The 9,584-nt window shown below is 37.9% G+C and overlaps 1 non-coding gene across 1 annotated transcript; it reads right to left on the minus strand.

Moving 5' to 3' along the window:
* Positions 1-4,841: 4,841 nt before the first annotated feature.
* On the minus strand, positions 4,842-4,948 carry LOC148240214 (small nucleolar RNA R71). Its single transcript, XR_015816629.1, has one exon. It is a non-coding gene; the product is annotated as a small nucleolar RNA R71 (small nucleolar RNA).
* Between the last annotated feature and the right edge of the window lie 4,636 nt (positions 4,949-9,584).

Raw genomic sequence — 9,584 nt, forward strand, 5'->3', positions numbered from 1 at the left:
AATGAAGGGTACACCCTTTCTGGTGAGTCGAGTCATGGGGCCAGCAATCTTGGCGAATCCGTTAATGAATCATCGGTAGTAGCCTACCAAACCAAGGAAACTACGTACCTCAGCCACCTTGGTGGGCGAATTCCAGCTGGTCACTAATTCCTTATATGGGTTTACAGAAAATCCTTCACTTGAGATTATATGACCGAAAAAAGAGACTCAATACAACCAAAAGGAGCACTTGTTTAGTTTCACATACAGTTTGCTATGATAGAGAGTCTCCAACACTTCAGCCAAACATACAATGTGTTCCCCATGGGTTTTGGAATATACCAAAATGTCATCAATAAAGACCGTGTGTCGAAAAACTCTGTTCATTAGGTCCATGAAAGCTGTTGAGGCATTAGTTAATCCGAACGGCGTCACTCTGAACTCGTATAGTCTATATCTACACCGAAAGGTAGTTTTTGGAATATCTTCTTCTTTAACTCTCAACTGATTATACTCGATTCTGAGATCGATCTTAGAGAATACTGTGGCTCATTGTAGTTGATCTGGGGTAACGGGTACTTGTATTTAATGGTCACTCGATTGAGTTCTCTATAGTCCATGCAAAGTCGGAAGGTACCATCCTTTTTCTCTACGAACAACACAGGAGTACCCCAAGGAGAATGGCTATGGCTAATGAATTTTCGGGTGATAAGATCAGAAAGCTGATATTCCAGCTCTGTTAGCTCAGTGCGACTCATCCGATACGCGGGCTTCAAGATCAGCTGGGTTCCTAGCAATAATTCAATCAAGAACTCTACCTCATATAGGGGAGGTAGACCAGGGAGTTTGATGGGAAAGATATCAGGAAAATTGCAAATAATGGGTACCGAAAACATAGCAGGATCAGCGTCCATATTCTTGTTCATTCAATCATTAGAAAAAAAAATGATAACAACAACTTTTATTTCTTTTTCGCAGATCGTAAGGTTATAATTTTACTTTCATTGTCTATTATACCTCTATACTTTTCCAACCAATCCATTTCTAATATTACACATAAAATCCTACAAAATCTAATAGTATCATGTTTACACATACTTCTATCCCATAAGTTTTTATCCTACAGTCCTTATATACGCAATGAGCCTCTAGTAGTCCTTTAGAGGGAGTTTCCACTACTAGTGCTTTTTCTAAAGCTTCTGGTCTAAATTCCAGGTTATAAGGAAATGTATAGAAAATAAAAGAGTGAATTGCACCAGTATCGATAAAAGCCTTAGCAGGAGTATTATGAATAGAAAGCATACCCTAGATGAGAACAGGAGCAGGAAGGACTTTAGATTCATCTAAGTGGTACACTCGGTCTTGTGCTATGGGTCGAGTTACATCCTTTGGTCATTGAGGGTAATCTTTTATAAGGTGTTGGGTGCTTCCGCATCGATAGCAGGCGTTATTGATACACCGATAAGGCAGGTCACCATGTGAGCGACCACAATGTTGACAAGGCTAGTTAGCTCAAGCAAGTGGAGCTGTAGGTATGGGCAGGGTAGGAGGAAGGGCAACTCTGGTTCATTTATCTCGAGGGTTACTTATTGGGTCAGGCAATCTTTTTCTAAACTATTGGGGTTATTATTGGGCTCGAACTTGGGCAAAACATTGGTGTTTAACCGAGATAAGATCATCGGCCAACTGGGCATGTTCAAGCACCTCTACATATGAGTTGGGTCTCAGCATCACGACCTGGTCTTAGATGTCGGCACGAAGGCCTTTGAGAAATTTTCTAAATTTTTGGCTTTCGGGGGTGACCATTAAAGGAGCAAACCTAGATAGTTGAACAAATCGAGCTGTATATTGGGCTACAGGCAAGCTTCCTTGACAGAGGTCCTAGAATTCATCCTCTTTCTTTTCTTGAACATAAGCAGGGAAGAATTTATCAAAGAAAACATCCATAAAAACTTCCCAAGTAGTAGGGGTAGGCAGGACTTCTTTCTTAAGTCGCCACCAGTGTTCGACTTCACCATTTAACGTGAAGGCTGTAAGAAAGACTTTTTGTTCTTTGGTTAGGTCTAGTACAGAGAAGAGCTTTTCTATTTGTAGGATCCAGACTTCAACTACTAGAAGATCAGGGCCACCTTCAAAGTGTGGGGGTGTAAGTTTCCTAAACTTTGGTATATTTTCAGAAATAGACCGATCTGTGTTTCAGAATTTAAGGGCAGGGGTTGAACAAGGCATGGTCTGGTTTTATCCTATGTTTATAGTTAATCCTTGAATGGCTCAAAAAACTTCTGGAAATTCACCCTTAGTCAAATGATCCAGGGCTTCAGGTCGTTGAGGACGCTCTACGGATGGTCTTCCCCACGTCATCCTACAAAAGAAAGGAAGAAACGAGGTTGAGGCTTAATTTTTAAAAAGAGGACATTTATCTTCCCTAGGTACTCTAAAAGGTATTTATATCCTAGGCCTCAGTGCAAGAGATTTGTTTCGCGATATTCTGCTCTAATACCACATGTGACATCCTAGGTGCCAATTAAGGCAAATGGGTGTCAGATACAGATTTAGAATAACGAGTGCATGATAATATTTATGCAACAAAGTCAAACTTTAATAAATCTCTTACAAATATATATAATGTTCCAATTACATACATAACTGAGGCCAGAAGTGGCTAAAAAATACAAAACATAAGGGCCACTTCTTTCACTATGCTACTAGAATTTATCAGAGTGCGGGAACAGTCATGCACTCAGACTTGTGGATCCATAGGATCCTCATAGACTTCCAAGGGTAGGTATGCCTGCAGTTCCTCATTTCTTCCTCATCTAGGGAAATGGAAAGAGTGATTTTCAAATACTCAATAAAAAAAATAGTATTAAATTAACATCACAAGATTTCAATAGTTTATTATTTTATCTCACTGTTTAGCTTCCTTGTTTACCTAACTCACCATTAGAAAAGGAAACCATTTATTTGAATATAAAAATAGTACGTTAGCACAAAAAATCAAAATATACACATATCATGCCAAATAATAGAAAAAATTAAATAAATCATGAAATGCACAAATATTTCATGTCATGCTTCACAAGTCCTTACAAACGTCCATCTCTGAGGGCAGATACAGATTTCCAACTGCTCAAGTGGAATGACTAAATAAGATACAAATACAATAATTTGCTTAGGCTCACTTTTGGCTGGGCAAACCATGGTACAATCTATGGCCACGGCCATACCAACCATCGTGGTTCTAATAGATATCTATAATCACGACATTACTTAGCCACAGGTGACCCATATAAATAGTGCAATACCACTCTCGTCAGAGGGCACCCCGTCATCCACTAGGAGCGGTCCTCTTACATCTTTCTCGACTAGATAGAAGAAGAAGAAAAAAATACCTCAAAGGGCAAAGGGAACAGATACCCCTCAGAGATAAAAAGTCTAACGAGATACTTGATGCAATATGTATGTCAATACAGATATACTTCGGACTATACAAGCTTCATTCCACTTTTTTTTTTCTTTTCTTTTTACTTTTACTATTACGGACTACATATCACATATATTACATGTAAATTCATCAAGTGTTACTAATTCACATAGCATGCAAAACAGACAAAATAATAATCATATTAAATTTGTTTATGTAAAAATACTCCTTAAGACATTGAAAGTAATAGTAGATTCCTTACCAAAACCTTGATGTTTTCTTCGTCACCGTTTTCCTTTCTTTCTCTTCTTCTCTCACTAATTTACTATATATATATCTCTCTCTCTCTTTCTCTTTAAACCTTTTGAAAAATGGAAAAAATAGAAGTGTGGAGAAGAAGGAAAGGGGAAAAAAAATTTATAAAATTTTAGAACTATTAGATTCGTACCCAGTGGTAAAATTTGATGAATAAAGAATAGGAGAGATTCTTAGCACGAAAAATAGGGGAGAAAAATTTCCTCCACAGACGATGGCGGCACACCGCCCAAGGCAGCGATGGTGCACTGCCCGAGGTGGCAATGCCTGGGTGATGCATTGCAGGGGAACAGGCCTGCTGCTGCCCACGCAGGGGCTAGCCTGAGTGAGTGCTGGGCCTGGGCATACTGGGCACCGGGTGCACAAGCCTACTACGCGCAGGTCCTGACCCCGCGTTGGGCGTGCGGATGGGACGTTAGTGTTGTGCGCACGTCCCATGTGTGCGTGCGTGTGGATGGGTTGTGCACGCTTTATGCACGCCTCGCGACCACTTTACGTGCATGCGCACACCCACAATGCCCAACACTCGCGCAGGCAAACTGCTTTGTCGCGGGATTTTTCTCGCAAGCTGGTTTTCTCTCGTTTTGCCATTTTATGTTTTTTTTCTAAATTTTTTCTACGAAATAAATTAAAATAATATAAAATAAAAATAAAAATAGACCAAAATCACGAATCTCAATAAATATTAAACAGCATAAATTAACTTAAATTTAGGGCGATCAAACACCAAAATAAATAGAGTTTCCAAATTATTTGAGCACAGTGATAGGCGGGGTGTTACAATGCCCATGGTTAATGGGGCTATTCTACCATTCAACGCCCCATAGTTGATGCTAATAATTTCGAGATCAAGCTAACTATCATACAGATGATGCAAGACAATCAATTTCGTGGTTTACCTAATAATGATCCCATTGCTCACATAGCCATTTTTCTTGAAATTTGTGAGATATTTAAACACAATAATATCTCAACTGATGCAATTAGGCTAAGATTGTTTTCATTCTCATTGAAGGACAAAGTTAAGAGTTGGTTTAACTCTTTATTACCTAGATCGATCACTACACAGAATATCCTTATTGAGAAATTTCTGGCCAAATTCTTTCCACTAACCAAAACAGCAAAGATGAGGAATGAGATCACTACTTTTGTCCAGTACGACATGGAGTCTCTTTATGAAGCCTGAGAGAAATTTAAGGATATGATGAGAAGATGCCCACATCATGGACTTTTTGAATGGTTATAAGTCTAAATGTTTTATAATGGCTTGGGAAATTCAACCAAAACTCTAGTTGACACAGCAGCTGAAGGAGCTTTGATGAGTAAAACACACGAAGAAGCCTATGCTTTGTTAAAAGAGATGGCAGTTAATGCTTATCAATGGCCAATTGAGCATAATACACCGAAGAGGACTCTGGGAATTCATGAGGTAGATGCTCTCACCACTCTCATAGCTCAAGTTGCTACTTTATCACAGCAACTCATTTTGTTAACTACAATGGAGGTCTATGACTTATGTAATGGAGCTCATTCTAGTTCTGAATGCCAAATTGGAAATTCGTTTGCTCTATCTCAACCAGTGTAAGCTCATTTTGTGAAAAATTTCAACGGGAAGAATAATCCATACTCCAACACATATAATCAAGGTTGGCGCAATCATCCAAATGTTTCTTGGAGGAATAACCAGAATGTGATGAGGCCACCAATGAGCATCAACCTCAATTCTAGCCTTAGCAGCCAAAAGTGTCTTTAGAATATGCTCTCGCCCAGCTCACAGTCAATATTAATCAGTTTATGGCAAGAACAGATTCTACACTTCAAAGGTAAGAAATTAGTATTCAAAGCCAAACAGCATCTATTTAGAATTTAGAGCTTCAATTGGGCCAACTTTATGAAATTCTCACTCAAAGACCGCAAAGTTCTCTACCGAATAACACTAAAAAGAATAAAAAAGATCAATTGAAAGCTATTACTCTTCGTAGTGGCAAGGAGTTAACAAAGTTGAGTAAAGCAACAGTTAAAACCACATAGCCAGTTGAATCGCAAATAGAGAGACTTTTGGATGATTCGAAAACAAGTCTAGGAGAAGAGGATAAAAAGCCTAAGTAAAAGCTCTTACTAGACAACCCTATGTTCCTCCTATTCCATATCCTTAGAGGTTCCATAAGCAGAAATTGGATAAAGAGTTCTCTAAGTTCCTACATGTTTTTAAGAACTACATATCAACATTCCATTTGTAGATGCTTTGGAGCAAATGCCTAGCTATGTTAAGATTATGAAGGAGATCCTCTTGAACAAGAGAAAGCTAGAGGAATATGAGATAGTTGCACTTACTAAGGAGTGTAGTGCCATTTTGCAAAATAAATTACCTCGAAGCTTAAGCATCCTGGAAATTTCACCATTCCTTGCATTATTGGGAACTCTCATTTGAAAAAGCTCTTTGTGATCTTGGAGTAAGTATTAATTTGATGACTCTTTCGGTATACAAGATGTTGGGTCTTGGAGAAACAAAGGCAATAACAGTCTCTTTACAGTTGGTTGATCGATCTATTAAATATCCACAGGGGGGTTATTGAGGATGTCTTAGTGAAAGTGGATAAGTTTATCTTCCTAACAAATTTTATTATTCTTGACATGGAGAAAGATCGAGAAATTCATATTATTCTTGGTAAACCATTCTTGGCCCAAATCATGGGTTCCAATTGGAAGTTAGTAGATGCTATGCAAACACTCCGCCTCAACTACTATGGAAATGATGCCTATCTCACTTAGATTCGAGCTTTGCCTAATCTATTCATTAAGATTTGGGAAGCTTAATCCACGGACCAAGAAATCATCAAAAATTTGAGTAAGTTCACTTCTAAACCAAGTTTTCTGATTTTTGGTTCTCAGATGATGGGTTATGCAGATTCCAAAACCGTATTTGGGTCTCTGTCACTGTCAGGACGAATGTTCTTAAAGCTGCCCATGTCTCTAAATTATACATCCACCCTGAAAGTACCAAGATGTGCCAGGATCTGAAGCGCCAATACTGGTGGCCAATAATGAAGAAGGACATTGTCAACTACATCTCCCAATGCCCTACTTGCTAATGAGTTAAGGGAGAACACCAGAGATCTAGCAGTTTGTTACAGGGCTTCCCAATTCTGGAATGAAAATGGGAGCATGTAACTATAGATTTTGTCACGGGTCTACCCAGGACTTGTTTTGGCTGTAATGTCATTTGGGTCATTGTTGATAAACAGGGGAAAAATACTCATACCCATCAGAACCACTAACTTCACCAGCAGATTAGCTAGCCTATATGTCGATGAAATTATTCAACTCCATGGTGTTCCCTCATCCATTGTATCCGATCGAGATCCTCAACTCACTTACCACTTTTGGGACAGCTTTCAAGAAGTACTTGAATCTACATTATACTTCAGCACTGTCTATCATCCCCAGACTGATGGTCAGTCTTAATACACTATCTAGACATTAGAAGACATGTTGTGTGGTTGCATCCTCGACTTTGGTGATAACTAGTATGAGTATCTTCCCTTGTGAATTTGCTTATAATAATAATTATTATTATAGCATTAGCATGGCTTCGTATGAAGCCCTGTAAGGTAGGCCTTACCATTCTCCCACTTGATGGAGCAAAGTTAGAAATCAACGTCGTTTGAGACCAAACTTCATCTAGGAGACTATCAAGAAGGTTTCTATCATCCGTAGGAACTTGGTTACTGCCTAGAGTTGCTGGAAGAGTTATGTTGATAATCGTAGAAGATCTTTAGAATTTTCCATTGATGACTAAGTCTTCCTCAAGATTATCCCCTACAAGGGAAAAATATGGTTAAAAAAAAATTTGAGCCCCTAATATGTAGGACATTTTCAGATCATGGAATGTGTTAGACCCATGGCATACTGCCTTACTCTGCCTCGAGAGTTTGCAGGTCTACATGACATTTTTTATGTCTTTATACTCAAAAGGTACCACCTTAAACCTTCTCAATCATTTCTCACAAGGAAATGTAGGTGCAAGCTGATATGACATACGAGGAACTCCCCACAGAAATTCTTGGTTAGATCGACAAGGTTTTACACAACAAGAGGATCCTCGTTGTGAAGTTGCAGTGGCAACACCGCAATTCAAACGAGCTGACGTGGGAGTTGGAGAACGATATGAGATAAAAGTTTTCAGACCTATTCGAGACAAATTTGGGGGACAAAATTTTCTAAGGTGGGGGGAATTTAACATCCCACTAACCTTTGCGCTTAATTTGTAATTGGAAAACCCCTATTTATTCGGGACCTATGGTCACTTAAACATATTAAAATTATCTCGTCATTTTATATTACATTTTATAAATTTAATTTGTATTTTTAATTTTATTTTGAAAAATTATATTTTATGATTTTGTTATTTTTGCCAATTTTGCCTTATTATTTCTATTACTTTTTTATTTCATTTTAAAAATAATATTTCAAGAGGAAAGATGAAAATAAGGGCAGAAACTAGCAGGAGAACGCCCGGGGGAAAATGCATGCGAGCTATAGGCCCTGCGCACATGTAGGCCACCCTTGCGTATAGCAGGATAGGCCGACGCACCTGTAGGCTATGTCACCAATGCCAATTGGGAGTTTCTTCCTTTGTTTTTTGCATTACTATCGCATCGTGTCACATCACTCTTTTTCCACTCAACTTTCTCTCCCCTCACCAGATTTTGCCATTTGGTGCAAATCTAACGCCCCATATTTTCTATAAATAGGGACCCCTCTCTTCCATTTTTTCTCATCACTTCCATTTCATTCTTCCATCCTCCAAAAGATTAGAGAGAGAGGGAGTGATCTAAAGAGAAAATGAGAGGAGAAGAATAATAATGTTATAGGAAAACTTCAAGATTTCAAAAATAAAATTTAGTATTTCTTTAAACATCTTAAAGAACATTTCTAAAATCAAAATTATGAAGCTTGAAATTTATGATTTGTATGATTTATATTTAATTGTTCAAATAAAGTGAATTTTACTTGATAAAACATGTTATAAGATTATATAAGCACTTGGTGATTTTCATGTGATTTAAATGACATGATTTTGGTGATAATTATCTGAAATATCAAAAGGAGATTGAGCATGAAATGGCATGAAAAACATGTATCTGTGTTGACATGCATAATGCATCAAGTGTCTCATTAGGCTTTTTGTGTATGAGGAGTTTCTATTTCCCCCTCCCCCATATAGTTTGGAAAGAAGTAAGAGGACCGCTCGCTATGGATGACGACATACCTTCTGACGATAGTGGTGACACGAATTATCTGTTAGGAGTCACCTTTGGTTAAGCACTGTCGTGACTGTAGAATATCTGACAGGACCATTATGGTTGGCACGACCGTGGTCATAGATCATGTCATGGTTTCGCTAATTGAAAATGTGTCATGAGCAAATTATCGTTATATGTCTAATCTGGTCATTCCACATGGGTAGTTGAAAATCCATATCTACTCTTAGTAGATGGAAGTCGGAATAAATTCGTGAAGCATGACACGAGAATCTGAACATTACATAATTTATTTGATTTTCTCTATTATTAGTATGAATGATTTGATAGTTGTGATTATGATATGATGGATATGATATTTTCTTTAATAAATAAATTATTTTCATAAAGTGATAAAGGATCCTGATGTGACCCCTGATGGTAAGTGTTGATGAAATAATTATTCACTTTTAAAATATTATAATGTTATTTAAATATTATTTTTCTTACTGAGTATATAGAATTCACCCCTTTCTATGCCCTCCCATATGAGGAAGATAGTGAGGAATCGATCGCTAACCTAGCCCTTGAAGTTTATGAGGATCCTATGGATCCATAAACTT

The sequence above is a fragment of the Carica papaya genome, chromosome 9 (assembly GCF_054855325.1).
Source record: "Carica papaya isolate Zhongbai chromosome 9, ASM5485532v1, whole genome shotgun sequence".
Taxonomy (NCBI): domain Eukaryota; kingdom Viridiplantae; phylum Streptophyta; class Magnoliopsida; order Brassicales; family Caricaceae; genus Carica; species Carica papaya.